The sequence below is a fragment of the Prosopis cineraria genome, unplaced genomic scaffold (genome assembly GCF_029017545.1).
Source record: "Prosopis cineraria cultivar Desert tree isolate PC_DT_omini unplaced genomic scaffold, ASM2901754v1 PC8, whole genome shotgun sequence".
Classification (NCBI taxonomy): domain Eukaryota; kingdom Viridiplantae; phylum Streptophyta; class Magnoliopsida; order Fabales; family Fabaceae; genus Prosopis; species Prosopis cineraria.
This window is the reverse complement of record NW_026555339.1, coordinates 27,269,575-27,289,026: the sequence shown is the minus strand read 5'-3', so window position 1 is coordinate 27,289,026 and position 19,452 is coordinate 27,269,575.

Genomic DNA, 19,452 nt, shown 5'->3' with positions numbered 1-19,452 from the left:
AAGAAAGAGGAAGTCATTTTCGTGCAGGACGAAGCTATAACCATTTGATGAAGGTCTCGTGATTGTCTTTGAAATAAGCTAGGTAGGATCATCTTGTAGTTAGAATCCAAACCCATCCTCGCAATCTTCTTTATAGTGAGCTAGGTAGGAGTTCATGAAGGATGAAGGCTTATCTTCAAGTCAGCTTATACCTAACTTTAACCTTCAAAGAATGCGATGGTGACTGTACCAAACCAGGTAAATGATGAGATTGATTTACATGTGCTTCTTGCTAAACATTTGATTTGGTCTTTTATTGCTAGTTGGTAGAATATAGTTGTCTCTTTCTCTCATTATGGGTGTATTAGTTGTGGATAGTCTCTCTTTCTCTCTTGATGGGTATATCTGCCATGAGTAGTCACTGGCTTTGCATTTGTAGTGGTGTATTTGATATTCTAGTGGTACTTGGTCGAGCTGATAAATCTATCATGAAATAGCAAGATGTGTTGTTAATAGGTTAAGCTTGAGTTGTCAATATGCTTTGGGTAGTTGTCAGTATGTTTTGTATGGTTCAAATTGATCTGATAAATTTGTTATAAAGTGGCAAGATGTGTTATTAACAGCTTAAAAATAAGTTGTCAATATATTATAAGTAGTTGTCAATATGTTATGTGTGGTGCAGGTTTAAGCTGATAAATCTATTATGAAATGCCAAGATATGTTTTTAATAGCCTAAATTTAAGTTGTCAATATGTTACAAGTAGTTGTTAATATATTGTGCAGTGTAATATCCTCATTTTATCTCACAATTAAAACCTAAATCTCAAGAAATTAGGAAAATGAGACGATAATAATCATTGAATACAAAATTCTCATTAGTTAACAAAATGGGGGCCCCAAGATTATAAATCTAAGTCAAATCAAGTCTTGTAAAAAGGCAAAACAGAGTTCACAAATACGCAAAAGCAAAGGATTATCACATAAGTGGTTACTTAGGTGCAAAAATTTGGAACAAGAAAAATATTGAAAATTTAAAAGGTATGCGCCACGACTTGTTGAACATGCACCGTGGCATGTTCGCTTCTGTGACACGCATCGTGGCTTGTGACACCATGCGCTGCTGTGCAAATGCAGGAACTTTGACAGTAAATTCTACTATCAATTTGATAGCTTTAGGGCCAACTTCTAACGCACCCCAAATCTCCATCTGACATTCGAATGATGTGAACTAGGAGTCTACGGAAAGCTCTTTTCGGGCTCTAACTAATGGCATTAGTCTCAGGTTCAAATTATTTTTACAATAAGAATTGGACACCCTTTTCAAAACTTACTTCTTTACCTCAACTTTTGCAAATTCAAGTGTCCTATCCCAAAATTAAGGACCAATGGCCACTGACACTAAACGACCACATACAACTCAATAGAATTAACTCGTGCAAAGCACCAAATACAAGAAATATTTTCAAATAAAATTTCTACTACTCAACCCCTTAACTCAAAATCATAGGAAGGGGGAGTTTTGTTACAATTTTTATTAAGATTTCCCAAATCATTACATAATATGCACTACCCCCACTTGCATTAGTATTTTGACCCTATCAACATAACACATAATAATCAACTCTCTCCCTAAGGCCCAAAATACCATTACAATTTACTTTTCTCTTAATGCAAGTAAGTAACAAAAAGGAAAATCCTAGTTGGCAATCGAAATTGTCATGCACATAAATTACCCAAAAGTAAGAAGGCTTATTACAGAAGACACGTGGTCCTAAGCCTCGAGTTGTTTTCCTCTGTCTCCACTTCTTCAGCTATTTCTTGAAATATTAAAGATAATGGGGTGAGTACAACTACTCAGTAACCAAGGTCTGACTAGCCCATACTAATGCATAACAATTAGTTCAAATGTAAGTGGCAGTAAGTGTTATTACTTTAACCCATGAGCAACATTTGAAATAAGAATTCATAATTTAGCTAACATAATGGCATTCACTTGGAAAGACAATACCTTTATCATTTTTTCATATAAATAGAATTGCTTACACAAATCACTGACAAGCTTAATGGCAAAAATTATTACCCAGCTAAATATATCCACATTATGGACTCAATATAGACAACAAGTGCCTTTTCTCACTATATGCATGATCACACCTCCCTTATATCCTCCTTATTCCTCTAACACGAAACCGTGGGCTATAACTCAATGGGATAGTCTATATTCCTTAACTTCCCTAGCCTAAACACTTGTGAGGGGATTATCAGCCAAGGTGCACCCAGCTCATTTATGGATCACGGTTTCCCCCATTTCTCACACCATGGGGTGTCATATACCCTAGACTAGCTTTCTTATTGAATTGGTGGATAGCTAGCTAGGTTCAAGTCCCTTATTAAACAAGTGAGACGATATGGATAGAATCAATCTAGGTAATCCATCACACGGATGGGGCCTTACCATACGGATTTCTCATCTACTCTACTTCCCAAGTAAACTCCCGCCTCTCAAGATCATGCAATGGACACTTATGCCATAACTCACACATATACAATTCATAAAACTTCACATTATCATTTTTCATTGAACTTCATCACTACACAATCATTGGACTTTTCAAATACATTTCATGAAACTTCAGAACCAAATAAGTCGTTGAACTCCTAAATTACAATAATTATAACTCACACTTTTAAAATCATTAAATTTCCCTATTTTCAACCATCATTGAACTCCTCATAATGAAGATTTATTTTACTTCTCAATTTGTAAAAATCATTGCACTCCCAATAAACATTAATACGAAAATCCACCACTCTTGTTTTCAAGGAAAATTTGCATCATAAGGTATAAAACTCCCAAATTTGATCTAGTAGATTTCTTCACAAATTAAGCCACACTTGCATTTTCTCTAGTTTATACATTTCAATAATAATTCATAAATCAACAAACTAATTGACACATACAAGTATAAGATAGAATTTTTCTGGTTACCTCAAACGTTTGAGAGGTCAAAGGTTTCATCCCTCAACTATTCACTCTCGAAGCTTCCAAGAAGCTTAAATGGTGCCAATAGTAGTTACACTACAAGCATTTACCATGCAAAACATCAATATCCATTTTGAGCTATTTTCCATTAACATTTCATCATTTCTTAATACTCAAGATTTGCTCTAAGCTCATGTAGAAGTACCCATAAGGCTTCTTAGCTTCCTTTAACTCTCATTAATAATATTGAGCTCTTAAATGGGCATGAATAAAACCACCTTATTCCTAACCACCAAATTTATGGGAATTTCGGACATTTAATGTCTTCCAACTACTAATCATCATAAATTCATAAATATCAAGTTTACTTAGCTCAATCTACCCCCATTAACTCTATTTAAGTCAATGGGTTTGGACCTATAACCTCTAGAAATCAAACCCTAACCTCTACCATCAAGAAAATGGAAGAAGAGAGGAAGATTTAAGCTAGGAAGCTTACCTTGGGTGTTTATGAGCTCTAAATTACTCCCAACAATCAGTTTCTTCAAGCTCTAGCATTGCTTTTTTGCCACTCCTTCATTCTCTTTTGTTTTCTCTTCATTTTCACTTTAGATTTGCAACTTAATACTGTAAAATTTTGGCCATACGCCACGGCGTATAGCACAAAGAGCTTCTCCCAAGCGTGTTGGCACGCATGTACCGCAGCGGACTAACCCCACGCCGAGGTGCGTGGCACAGAACGTGCCCTTCAGAAATTCTTCCTCTTCTATCCCCAGGTAACCTAATTCTTCTTCAGACCCGTGTTTGGTACTAAAATTGAGATCAAACATGCCCGTTAGGCCTTTCTGGCAATATACCTCAAAAATTCTCTTTACTAATCTTTTTAAGCTTAATTAATTTGGATTTAAAATTGTGGATGTTACATGCATTGCAGGTTAATAAATCTGTTGTTTACTCAATTTTTAGGGCCACAATTTCTTTTTTAATTTGTTCATGTAGGATGACCTCCAAAAGAAGAAAGTTAAATGCATGTGGTGGCTTTTCAATCATTGCAACAACTAGAATGAACCTACTATCATGTCTATGTTATTAGGATCAAACCAAAGCAAAAAGAGAAGACAGAAGTGTTATCCAAGTTTTGCATATTATTTTAGGATAAAACTTTTTTGCATTTCATGTACTTATCTTGTTATACAATATTTTGAAATTTTCATTTTATATATTTTACTTTAAATGCTTATATCAAGGATAAATACTAGATTTTATTTCAACGAAAATGGTTATTACATGTTTCTCACCAATATACAATTGTTAACAAGACAAGTGTCTTGCAATTAATGTCAAGAGGACTTTACATTATTTATCACATAATATACAATTGACCAGCAGGTTGTAACAATTTTGTTGCAGACTAACCATTTACAACTATGATGAGGGAAATAACAATAGGGTAAGGGAGAATGACAATGGGGCGAATGACATTGATAACTGATATATTTTTAAGTGTAACAAGTTACTAATAAAATGTACAAGTGTTGTAAGCCAACCATTTACAACTAGGCAAGAGGGAATGATAATTGGGCAAAGGGCATTTACCTTTTTAAACTCATTCATCTTGCGTATTGCACTTTGTAAATGTTTATGTCAAGGGTGAATACTATTTTTAATACGTATATTATTGCATCCAACTGATTAAATAGTGAAGTATTATGAGCCATTCATTTATAATAGGGCAAGAGGGAATAACAACAAGGCAAGGGGCAATGACAACTTAGCATGTTTTAAGTGTAACAAGAATCTGATTAATCGCATAAGTATTACAAGCCATTCGTTCACAACGGGGTAAGAGAGAATAACAATATAAGGTAATGAGCAATGACAACTTAGCATGTTTTAAGTGTAACAAGAATTTAATTAATTGCACAAGTGTTGCATGTCATCCATTTACAATTGGGCAAGGGGTAGTAATAATAAGGCAAGGGGTAATGACAACTTTCTATTAATCCATTGACAATAGAGCTTACATAAGTATTTACAAGTTTAAGATATAATATAGCTTTAGAAGTATCATTCATGTCATTACATAATATTGACAACCCATTCCAAAAATAACTATGTGGCTTTCATGGATATAGTATAGCTTCAAATGCATTTACACAAAAATATCATATGCATTTACAAAAAAATACTAGATGCATAATGTAATGACTTCAAAATTTAACTTAAATTAAAATCTATAATTATATGATTTAAGTGCATCTTATTAATTTTTGAAGTAGACAGTGGTAATGTAACACTTCAGAAATTGAGTAAAAATGAAATAAATGATAAAGTGTTTTCTCATGACAAAAAAAAATTAAGAACTTCAAACAATGCAATAAATTTTATTTAAACATCAAAAGAGGAGTTGGTATAAATTCAGAAAAATTTAAGGTAAATTAATTAATTCATTGATAAATTTTTTCTCTTGGTATTTTGACTTAAATTTTTCTAACCCTAGAATTTTAGTTATAATAAGAAATTTTGAATGTATTTTATTCAAAGTTTTAGAGTAAATTATAATGACTTAGAAATTTAAGTAAGATTAAAATTAATGATAAGTTGTTGATTGTATTTCATTAATTTGTGGAACAAATAAGACAAGAGGGAATGTTGGGTGTAATGATTGAAATTGTATTAGTAATCCATCTATTGAGTCATTGGTTTGAGTTTTGCTAATGTTTGAGGGGTGTTTTATCTTTCCAGCCTTTGGTGAAATTGTTATATTACCCCTTTTGTAAAAATAAAAAAATAAATAATAAAATAATAATAATAATAACAATAAAAATCTGGTGGGGCACTATTTTGAAATTTTTCCCAACAAACTTTGTATTTTATTTGGTAGATTTTACAAGGAGTTTATTATATAATACTCTTCCCCCTCCTTGTCGGTTAAAAGCTGGAGAACAGAGTGAAAGAAAGCATTCGTGTCCATCTCTGTTTCTCTCCATCTTTCCTGTCGTGTAGGCTTTATCTTGCTGTCGGTGTGCTTGTCTCTTCACCGCCAGCAAGTGTCCATCACTTTCCTTGACTGTTCTTCCATCTCTGTTCAGTAAAGTAGCTGAAGTTCTTTGTTTATGCTCTATTACGTGGCCACCGAAGGTATGTGCGTGTTTAATCTTTCTTCTTCCTTTCCTTCTCAGCGGTTGAACATCCATGTGTATGTGCTTAGTAAGCTTAAGTCCTTCCTCTTTTCGATCTGAAATTTCAATTTTGTTTCCTTCTCTTGGGACAACCAAGCTAAAGCTCTTCTCCTCTTCTTTATGTGGTCCGTGAAGTATGGTGTTGCATCTATTACTGTGCTTTGGTTGAGGTAAAGTGTTGATTCTTTCTTCTTACGTGAGTATGACCCTAATAGTAGTGTGAATCATGCTTATTCTTCCCTGAACTGATGCATCCCTGTTTTTCTTATTGCTGTTACGATTTTTTTTCCTTATAAAATAGAAATTATGTGGCAATTTCAGTTAATGCTGTCGGTTGGTTAAGCTAAATATTGATGTTGAGAGATTTTGGAAAGGATGTTAAGGATGAAGAGGCTTGGTGTTTATTTGAGTTTGGATGCATATAAGATATTTGATAAAATGCTTAAAAGAAAATTGAAATTACAAATAGAGATTTTTAAAGAAAATAACTTCTTTGGTAATTCAAGTATTGAATTGTTATGTATGTATTGATTTTTGGAATATCTTTTGAATGTTGTAGTAATGTTAGAAGGAAATTTGTTGGAATTGTAGGAGGCCGAATAAAATTTTATTGTGTGTTATAAGGAGATTGAAGAGAAATGAACTTCTTGTTATGATTTGAGCAACGATGGCTACAAGATGTTTGATAAAGTGTCTGTTAGAATGAGAACTTTTAGATATTTCATTAACTTTTATAAGCACATAGTTGGTTTAAGTGTTAATTATTCATGGATTTAACTTGAGTTTTGTGAAGATTTTTTTTTTAAAGCTATTGCGAGACGAATTGGCTTTTGAGAAATTGCATGGTTATAAATGATAATGTTGTTTTAAGACTTGATTTTGGAAACACACTTAAGGTGTTTGATAAAATGTGTGATAAAAGAACTTTAAAATTTTAATGTGGTTAATGGTGGTGCATATATACAAAAGTTTAGTTACGTGTGTGTGTGTGTGTGTGTGTGTGTTGGAGAAGGGTTCGATGGAAGCAAGTGTTAAATAGAGGGATATATATATATATATATATATATATTAAGTTTAGTAGATATTAGAGGAATCTAGGCATAAATTATATTTAGTTGAAAACTTAAGTAATCTTGGTGGTGTTGATATTGTAAAAGAGTTTATTAAATTCAAGTAATAGATCATTGAATTATCTTGAATATTGAATAGGGTGCTTAGAAGAAGAAAGATTTGACTGTAAAGAGTGAATTTATACTCAGAACATTACAGGTAAGTGGATAGTGTCCCAACTGATTTTTTTTCAATCAAAATTTCCTTTACTAAAATACTATGTTTTTCTGGAAATTATTTTAATAGCATTAATACGATTATTGGATATTTGTTGATTAACATTTCTTTATTTTGAGAAATTAGCTTTACCAAATTTGATATGTTGTTTAATCAATTAAGTTTGAAGTTTGATTATGAGATTTTTATTCTATCAAATATTGGATTGATACAGAGAATGATTTATGTGAGTTCGACGTTGAAATTTTTTTATTGAATAAATGCAAGCATGAGCATCGGATATAAAATTTGATTCTGGCAAGTTTTAATGCTTAAAAGTATTCATGCGAGTTTGATTTTGAGAATAAGAACTGTATCTTGAAAGTGATGATTTTCTTGCATATTTGAAAATAATTTTAAAAAGGGACTTTATATAGAACATTGGTTGCTAATGGCAATTCTATTAGCCCTTGGCACACCATGGTTCACCTAGCTAGCAGGGTGTTTATAGGAGGTGCTAGCCTCGTGCGATGACCAACGTATGTGGAACGGAGGGATGGTTATTCGTGAGCATCGTACTCACGTTTGTTTTGTGGCTTCGACTACGTTTGGTTACTTACCCTTGTGGACTATGTGTCCATGTTTGTTTCGTGGTTTCAGCTGCATTTAGTTACTTATCCTTGTGGATTGTGTGTCCATATTTATCTTCGTGACAAGAGCCATGTTTGGTTATTTTTCCTCGTGGACGATGTGTCCACGTTTGTTAATTGTTCTAATAAGTCCCTATAATATAAATTTGATCATTTGATGATTTTACATTCCATTGATTTTTAACTAGTAAACTATTTACATTTATTTATTTTATTTATTTACTTTCTTGCAATCAAGTGATAATAATATTTGATATAATATTTTAATAGTTCAAGATTTTATTTAAAATTTACAAAATTCTTTTATTTTCGAAGATTTTTTTAATTTGTATGAAAATTGTTGCCTCTTCGACTTGCATAATTGTTTCAAATTTTCCTTTTATTCATGTTCAATTATTTATTGTTGGGATGTTATTCACTGAAAAAGATATTTTTGATCTCAGATGGTACAGCTGAACTTGTGTCTCGATATGTCTATTGAGGAGTTTTATTGCTGAGTTAAAGCAGAAGGATTACTTTAGACAAATCCTAATTTGAGGAAATTTTGAACTTTACACTTATGTTGGAGTTTGATCTTAGGTGCTCCACATAAACTATAGGTAAGACCCTCATATTTCTTTTAAAAGTGAATATCTAATTTAATATTGTAAAAAAAAATTTTAATCATCCTATTAATGTGTTCAAAGTATTAACCTAGAAGTTTCTCTGATCAAGGCTTAAGGGATGTGAGTTTTGTACCCATATCCCGTGCCAGTCACACTTGATTTTTGGGGTGTGACACATGAACAACAAAAAATGTACATTTCTAGCATTAATCAGCATGGATTAAGGTTATTGCAAGTCTTAGAAGTATGACTAGCTTTATGACATCTTCTACAATGATATAAGCTTTCTTAGAGACCTTTTAGTCTTTGGTGGCTCTAAAGAATACTATCTATGAATTTTATTTGACCTCTATTGCTTTTACACCCCATAATTAATGATAACATTCTTTTAAACTCTTAATATGTTGTCCCCTCCTTTTTACTTTTTATTCTTATACTCCTACCCAGAACTACTAGCTATTTTTTATGTCAACTTGCACTACTCACATTAACAACTATCCATAGCATATTGATAACTTACACTCAGTTTGGCAACTTCTTAATGCCAGTGAGAGTACAGTTAGAAGTCAACGATACTCCTATCACAAGTGTGTGTGAAGGGAGAAACCATAGTTTGGGTGTGGGATAAAATACTTTTTAGCTAGGTGTTTTCACCATTAAAGGTATACTTGATCAATATGTGATTGATCCATTAGAGCTTATGGTTTCAAGTTGGTGAGCTTTAAAGGATCAGTAGATAGTTGATCATGCTAGTTCTTGTGTATTTGGAAAAGTATTTAGAAAAGGAAAGATTATGTTATATATATATATAGCTTTTGCATTTAGTAAACAATTTGGTTATTGAGATTGTTATTTCACCCGTGATTATTTATATTTTTACAAATTTTGACGTCAGTGGTGTGAAAGAAAAAGATTTGGGTCGAGATTAAATATCTCTTATTAATAGCCCATTGTAAGGATTTGTGTAATGACTTTGAAATATAGAGCATGTTTGTGTATATAAGTTGCTATAGGAATATGTACATGTGTAGAGTTTTGTAGATGTGTATGTATACGTGTAACTTTTGAATCCTAGCCCCATATGTGTGTGTGATGTGATTGTAATGTTCTAGGCTCGAAGTTAAGTATATATACATGTGAACACAATTAATATGTGATAAATGAGATGGTTTGGCTAATTATGTGAAATTATGTGAAATAGTGCAGTTATACCTAAGTGTGTGTGCAATGGGTGATTTACTTGGCCAAATTTATATGTATGTATAATGTAAAACTTGCAATTTTTAAACACATAATTAGCACATACTTAATCTTAAGGTAGAGCTACCATGATATTTATAACTAATTTAATAATAAAAGATGTCATAGAAAGAAAAGGATCAACCTTGACTATATAAAAATTTAAAAAGGCTAAGTAAGAAAACCTTGTAGAGATGGGATCCCATAAATAATTAAATTTCAAAATTGAGTTTAAAAGGTCATTTAACCATTATAAATCAAAGTAAAAAGTGTTTTGGAAGCATGAAAAGTAATTAGAGTTGAAAACAAGTTAAAATGAGATAAAAAAGGTCATTTTTGCTTAACAGGGGTATTTGGCTGCCGCTAAAGAGCATTAAGCCTAAGCCAACACTTCCAGTGAAGTTTTGGTTGTGGCTAATTCTCTCTTGGTTGCAGCCAAATGGTCTTAAGAAATCCTTTGGCTGTGGTCGAAAATCTATTGGTTATGGCTAAAGATGTCATGATAGTAGCTGTCATGACAATTACCTAATCACTAACTTTCGACGTGCATAACTTTTGACTTAGATTTTCGATTGAGGCAATTCAAGCGCCCACACATCAACAATTTCATAACCTAGCTAATAATTTTAATTTCATATCAATCCAACATCATATGAAGAATTTGGACATCTAGGACCACAATTTCACATTTTTTACTTTTAAAACCATAAATCGAGTGTCCGAATCTCAAACCATAAACCATTAGCCCATACAAGGGCTTGAATCACACTCAATAAGTCCTAATACACTTGTCTAAATAGCTGCAAGTATCAAACAACTCCTTATACAAGAATTGACCACTCAACCACTACAAAGCACATAACGGGAGGTGAAAATACAATTATTTGCACTCAAGCTAAATAATCACCTAAAATATATAAAACTTATTTAACTAGTTAAAACATACTTGTTCAAATTATCTTCGCATACTACCATAGTTAGATTAGGTGTTTGGACCCTACTATGGCTAAGACAATTCAAGAATGACTAAATTCAATGTTTAAGGTTACAAATGCAAGTAGACTTCAAATAAATATAAGTCAATATGAAAGACCACTAGTTGGAAAATATTGTATTCAAATTACACATAAAAGACAAAATTAGAGGCATTACAATTGATTACTCAGTCTCTAGCTTCATAGGCCTCCCTTTTGCCCTTAGCTTAATCCTCGCCTGTAAATATTAAACTACGATAATGAGATAAACATTTCAATAATCAAGATTAATCAAGCATATTAAAGTGTGGCAATCACAATAATTAAGCATTTAACATCACATAAGGCAAACCAACATCATTCACGATACACCTTTATAATGTGTTTTGCATGATCAAATGCAACTGTCTTATAACACTCCTTATATCATCTGATCGAATCCATTGGCTATTATTTTATATAGGCTTAACCCATGTGATTAGACTACCTTCACTCTCCAATCATGAAGGGTCATCCAACCAAAGGCTCTCACACTCTCTCTCGGACTATGGATTCTCCCTTACTCAAATTTCGAGGTCTCATAAGTGCCCGACCCACACTGTCCAATCTAGGACTGTGATACTGAGCATCCTACCTGACCCATGCCATACTTGTAGGTTGTTGGCAATACTAAGCACATATAGTAATGAAGTGTGCCAACCACTGTACACAAACTTAGTAAAGGTTACACCATGTGGATTTTTTATCATAATCCCTCTACTATGCTAGGGTGAACTCCCACCCATTATAATCATGCAAGTTCAATTAACAAATGTGAATATAAGCTCTTGCATATCATGATAATTCCTCATCCTCATAATTTCTAAAACTTGCATGTTTATCATGGTTTACACTACATTATAATTTACAATTACTCATTATATAATCAACTCATAGCCAATCTAAGCCCATAATTCATATTTCAAATACCAAATAACATCTATATAAATATAATCACCAAACACTTTATCACAATGAGTCATGTTTCATATTTAGGTAATAGTTCAAAATCAACATATTTATCCATAAGCTCATTTCAAGCCATCCATAATAATGCTTAAAGTGTAAATGTAGACACAATGACATACTATACTTAAATTCTTGGTTACTTTAACTCTTGATTTACCAACCATGAGTACCTGTGAATATCAAATGAGCCTCTAATAAGCTCAATAGTACCAACAATGGTCAATCTACAATCAAACACATCAATAGTCATTAATGACTAATTAACTCTAATCAAAACCTAAACCCAAAAATCCTATTGTGGTCATCTACCCACAACTAAATCTATTTTTAGGTTCCGTTAGTTCACTTAGACTCCCATTAATCTAATCAACACTATTAATAATTCATAATTTTCTTAGCTCAACTAATTAGCTCTAGGGTTTACTCCTAACCCCACTTTTAAATCTTAAAAAATTAATAACATCATAACCCAAAGTTGAGACATTTAAATAAACACCTATTAATCCCATTAAAGTCAAAATTCTAGGCAAAACCACAACTCGTTTTTGGACTCTCAAAGAACTACCTAAAAATAGTGATGGAAATACATAAGAGAGGAAGAGAAGAGGTTGTAGAAACTTACCCAAGTGATTAAAAGCTCTAAATAGACTTAATTGGATGCCCACAACAAGCCTTAGCAGAGCTCTCCTCGTTCACCTTTGGATTCTCACTTAACTCTCAAATTTTTTGAGTTGAAAAGTGGATCTGATGGCTTAAAAATTGAGTTTTGGCTATGGCCAAGAGACTTTTGGCTGTGGCCAAAGACCAAAAATTATGGTTCCAAACATAGTCTATATACTTGGGCCTAAATGTGGCCTAATATCACCTAGGATCCAATAGGCCCATTAGCCATCCATACATTATCTTTTAATCCAAGTTAACTTGCAATTATCTAATTTATCCTTAATAACACAATTAACCTTAAGTTAAATTTCTCAAGATGTTACATATAATATTGTGTATATAATTAGTTAATTAGGTGTTAATTGTCTTATTGGACATGATCAAGGTCCTAAAAGTGGCCATTGACTTATGGTTTCAAATTCTGATGCTTAAGTGGTAGATTTTAGCTTAAAATGGTCAAAATGCACTTAGGTGTCTAACTTTTAAATGGGACATCGGATTTAAATGAAACTAGTATCATTGGTTAAGTTTTGAAACAAGCTTTGTGTGAACGCTTGAATTACCCTAATTGGACATCAATGCGAAAATGGTGCACATCTAAAGTTCATATCAGAACTATGTTTTGATCATAGAATCTAATGTACGTGCCTCAATGCATGTGTCAACATGCCGTGGTACATGATATAGAGCTAATGTTAGTACCTTTGTGCCACATGCTATGGCGCATGGGTCATATTTTGCCTAAATTGTGTTGTTTGGAATCAGTTTTATAGGGGATGGTAAACTACTTTTTTAGGAAAGGCAAGGAGCCAAATATAGTTAAAATATCGTTATACTGTAACCTATATGACTTATATCTAATTGTATGGCTTGTCAACTTATTCATGACATAGATTGCAAAATAGAGAGCTTCAAGTGAATATTTAGCTAGCATACCGGCTTTACTTTAAATAATAAGGCCAAGGGCCCGATTGACCTCTATCAAAATGTCGATGCTTATGCTAAACAATGCAATAGCCTTCGTGTTGATCCCAAACCCTTTCAATCACCAAGGAAGAAGAAGCGTGCTCTCCTTATGCAATCTCCCAGTTGAAAAGTATAAGACTCTCTTGCTATAACCCATCATGATCTAATTTTCCTTTAACGGATGAGATAGAGCCAGAAACAACCTTGAAATTACAGCAGGAAGAACTGGTTCTACATCATGAGATAGAAGAACATATTTTGAAGTGCTTAATAACCATGGCTTCTCTTGGTACAACTCCAAAGCAGTTTCTAAACCAAGCTTACAAAACCGCTGCATTAAATCAAAAATTCTATAATTTTAGAAATTCATAATTCTGTAGCCTCAGTCTATCTAAGGCACCAAATCCCATCCTAGTTCTTCTCAAAAGCAAAATTAGCTAGCTCGTGGAGTGCAATCAAGATCTCATTAGTGTACTTGTGATACAATATAATAATGAGTACCACGAGTGCACTAAAGGATTTACAAGTAGAAATCAATAGTATGAAAATATTATGTAAGAGAAAGAGATTTATAGCCAGTCTCTTTAATGGTCGATATGAGAATTTTATGTCAAAAGGACCAACCAACGAGGATGAAGAAGGATCAGGAGGAGGAGTAGGAGCTAGCTTTTGTAAGGACCACATTGAAGAAATTCTGAGTTTATGCCACGACGATATAGAAGGGCTTGATGCATTTGCATGATTTGAGTACTTCTATTGTGTATTACTTGTTAAATTGTGTGTTTGAATTCAAATGGTAATGTCAGGAAGGGCATTACAAGAAACATGTATAATGATATGAAATGAGGAAATGAAGGCAAAGATATTAGTGTAAGTGTATGATTGTGGGTTTGAAATGTGTGAATCCTAAAATTTGGCCTTATTGATGAAATTGTGAAAATGGAGCCTTGTGAGTTATAAAAGGCAATTTAGTGGCCAAAAGTGTGTATGCATGTGATTTTAGTTATATGATTGTTTAATGAAGTTATGAATGTCTCATTAGATGTGGTTAAGGCTTTGAAAATGGCTAATGACACATGGTTTGGTTTTGGGATGCTCGAATAGGTGAAAAGGACATAAAGTAGTCATTTTGCATTCAAATGTTCAATTTTGAAATGAAATATTGGATTGAAATAAAATTAGTTTCATTAGTTATATTATCAAATAAGCTTTGTATGGGTGCTTGAATTACTCCAATCAGACATTGTATGTGGAAATGGCACACGATAAAATTTTTTATCTGTTGAACTGTCATAATAACAAAAACTATCATGTGCATTGCAATGCATGGTGACATGTTGTGAATGATTAGACATTATTTACACACTTTATATATTTATTTAGGACCTATTTTGTCATGTTTTTTTCCTTATTTAGTGCATTCATGGTCTTAATTACCTAACAGTCAATTTTATGCATTAGGGATATTTTGGTCCAAAAATGTATTTTTTATGAAAAATTGGGCTATCATTGGATTACATGTCTTATTTGCCCAAAGTTACAATGGTCTACTTGGTTTTCTAAAATTCATTTTAGTTTGGGAGATATTAAACAAAAATCACATTTTAAGGTGTTTGACTTTGTTGACATAATTAGGGCGTTGTGCATATGTTTGTGCATGGCTTGGTTTCATATGTGGAAGCCCTTGTTTTTTATTTTATTAGTTTTCTCTCATTTAAATAATTAATTTCATTTTTCAAAATATGAATTATTATGTTAGACACATTTATTTAATTAAATTTTGTTCATTATATGACATAAGTGACACATGTGCACTTAGACTTGCATCAATTAGTCAAGTAAATACAAGAGGACATTAAGGACCATATGTAGCATGAAGACTGGCTAAATGTTTAGGGTAGATCTGATTTCCTTAATGCAAAGCATGAGATTATTCATGTTATATAGGAATTATCACTCAATTAATGAGAAGGTGTCACCTAAGGGCATGCACATAAAGTGTGACCTTTTTAATTTCAATTTAGAATTAATTTTAAGAGTCAATCTGATCCAAAAAAATGTCCCATTTAGCCTCCTTATTACAATTTCAGATTCAACACAAATTCAATTCATCTTCTTCATCTTATCTTTTACTTTCTCTCTCTAGTTCATAGTGTTCTTCATTTTCTCTCTCTACATTCCTAACCCTAATCTCTTTATCTAACCATTAGATCTTCACCAAACCACCATCATTCTTCTCCTCTCATAGTCCTCTTCTCATCTACACCACTTAATCATCCATTCAAGTCTCAAATTCAAGTTAGAAGCATGTAAGAATTCAACCATTTTAAGAAATTAATGGAGACTTCTATGGGGCTTAAAGGCTAAGGAATTTTCAGTTTCTAGAGGGAGAATGAAGGAAAAGGAGCCACCATTTTATACTTGCACCTTTGGCTAAGGATTACTTTCACTTAGCGCTTCCATTTTACTTTACTTGTAATTCTAGATTTAGGTTACATTATGATTGGCTCGAACTCTAATGTGAATAGACCTTGTTGTAATGGAAGATGACTTGTTTGAATTTTTTTTATAGTTTTCACTCTCTTCTCAATGCTACCATATTGATGAATTACATAAATATGTATTTTATTAATTTAAATTTGCTTGGAATTAGTCTTGCATAATCTTGTGGATTGATTTCTAACCTTTATCTTATATTACATAGTCTTGTAGTGCTTGAGTGGTTTTGAAGTGAGAGAGCTATGGCCTTAGAATCATTTAAACACACTGGAAGTTTGTAGCTATTGGCCATGACTTGGTTACTCAATTGAGGACTTGATTTAGGTCATTAGCTAAAGCCAACTAGGTGTAATTGAACTTAGTTGCACTTATAACTAGTGAGGGCATAATTCTTAGTTGATAACTTAAGTAGCAAGGAATTCTCCCTAATTCAAGCTCTAGGAACCTATCCATTCATACTTGATTCTCAAATAGTTTAGTTCTGCCCTAGTTTGTTTTCCTTAGTTTAATAGTTTGAGGGATCAAATTGAATCTTAAACATTTTGAATTTAACCTAACTCAGTAAAGCAACTTCCATAATTAAACTAATGGACACTTCCATCGGGAGATGACCTAGGTTGGCTCTAACTACACTAGGATTAGCTTAGCATTATTTTGAGAGATGAGTGGTTAATGTTGTTAACGACGCATAGCACAAAGCAAGGGCTTGGGGTTTTAAACCCCATAAAGCAGCGTATGATCCATTTTAGCTAAAATTGCTATTTTGCCCCTATTTCCTCAAGATGGTATTTATGTATTTATGCATTCCTAAACACTTCTGTTATGCATAAATATGTATTTTTTATGGTTAAATTGTTTTCCAAAAGTTTTCAAGGTCCCAATTGTTTTTAAAAAATTAACTTTTATATTTTTAATATATGTGACTTATGGTAATATAGAGGTTTAAGGACTTCTGATTACCTTTGATTAGTATGGTAGGCATGTTTGGTAATGTTAGGGAGGATATTATACTTTAGTATTAGTTTCTTGAGTTTTGAGATTTGGCCATTGTGCTTTGTTTGATGCATTCATTCTTAGTCTTTGGCAACATATATTCCTTCATTATATAACTCTTTCCCTTTTGCTCATCTTGATTCTTTTCTTCTCATAAGTTTCATCGTCAGAAGGGAGAAAATGGTGAGATGTTGACAAACTATTAGTAAATTACTAGTTAATCATAGTGAGTAAATACCAAAGGATCAACCAATATAGTAGTTGAGAGATAGACAAGATGTTCTATTAGAAGAGTTAAGGGAGATGATGATGGTTATAGGGAGATAATATCACGATGTCTTATTGAGGAATAAAGGCTGTGATGAAAGAGTTGAGGAATAGGGCAGACCTTAGCAAAAAGCTCATAGTAGACCTGGACCATTTCAGGGTTTAGGTAGAAGATATTCCTATCCTATCATGGTTGAGAGTAAGGTGGATTAGTTAGTTGATCAAGCGTGGAAGACCTTCATTCAGTTTAGTCCACCTACTTGTAATAGAAGTATGAAAGAAGAAGCCAAATAGTAGATAGAGTTCCTCAAGAAAATATTCAAGATGGTGGTTTATACAATTGAGTAGAGAGTGACTTTGGCCATAGTACAGTTAGTTGGCACTGTAAATAAGTAGTGGGACTTAGTTAAGTGATATGATGGTACCTGATTGACTTAGGAAGAATTCAAAAGGATTTTCTTCGACTACTACTTTCTAATCTCCTTCCAAACTAAGAAAGTGGAGAAATTTCATGCATTAAGATAGGGAGATTTGGATGAAGAAGAATTTATTAGAATATTTAATGATTTGTCATCCTACTCCATATACCTTCAGCATAGCAATGATACACGATAGAAGGTAGAGACACATTAAAAAAGATGCATTTGGAGTGTCGATATCAAATTGCTTTATTGGATGTGATTACTTATGAGGAGATGTGTTAGAAGTTAAGAGTGGTTGCCAAGAGGGACAGAGAGGTAGAGGCTGAGATAAAAAGAAAGTTCGAGAAGGTTCTCATCTTGACTAGAGTTGTCGTTACCTTAGCAAAATAGTACTAAGCTACATTAATGTAGTAGTATTGTGAACCTAGGTTATTCTTCTACAAGGAGGCTTAGTTGGACAAGTTTGAATAAAGTATGCTATAATTTAGGATAGAGTTAAACTCAAAACCAAATGAGCAAATAAACTTAATTTTAGAGTGAGTGAAGTAGGCAAGTGTAAACCTATTAAGAATTAGGAAATCCTATGTGGATTAGGTCATCTATTCTTGAAAGATCATTATCAAGCCAATTTGGTCTCCTCTCTCTTTTCTTTGGTTTTATTCATCTAGTTATATTAAATAAGACTTAGTTAATACCTTAACCAACCGTAATTCAAGATTATGATCTTAGAGTAAGCTAAGGCATAGCTAGCAAGAAGCTTAACCAAAGTGTTACAAGCATGAGTCAATTAGGTCAAGTACATTTTAATGGAATCATGATTAAAATTATGATACATGAAAAATATTCACATGCATTCAATTTGGCAAGATTATGATAAGCAAGAAGACATGTTAACATGATGAGGTTGAAATAATGTGCTCAACATAACAAAACTCAAATTGCAACAAGTATCTCTCAATCACATGCCTTATCACTTAAAATCTAACAATTAAAGAGTCATACAAATATGTAATTCTAGAGATAGAAAAGTAGAGAGAAAAATTTAAATCTAACTAGAAAGGAATACAAACTCAAGGTCTTCTCCTTTACATAGTAGCTCTTTGAAGAACCTAGTATTAGAAATTGTGCCCTAGGGCCAATCATTGCACATTATTATTTAATGAATTTTTCTTTTGTTATTATATTGATTGCATGTTCATTATGATAATTGTATCCTTGGACAAACTATAGTGATTGTTCTAAATGTTTCTAGTTGGTCATTTATGAGGGATGATAGATGAAACAAGACTAGTATGACTTTGATTAATTATAGAGATATAAATTAAAGTCTTAAGTACTTGAAAGAGTACAAGGTGCTGGACTGACCTGCTATAGAAAAGCTGCATGGTACAAGTCATAAGCTTATATCATATGTAACTATATTACTAAGCCCTTTGACCTGAGATCATCATAGATTCCTACATGATGACCATTGAGCTTTGACCTAATTAAAAGTCACCTTTGATCGGGTGATCATAAAGGCTATGATTGAGTTTAGTAATATTCACGTCGAGAGATATGAGTGGTTAAGATGAAAGTTGTCCCTCATGTTAATTGAGAGATATTACTGGGCTTATGGATGAGTAAGACTAAAAAAAAAATATGGCCATACTACAGTGGAAAGATTTTTTTCATTGTTATGTCAATTCACTTACAGATTGAGAAAGTAATGGTTAGGTAAAGGAGAATGATAATTTCATGTCTCACACTTGATTGA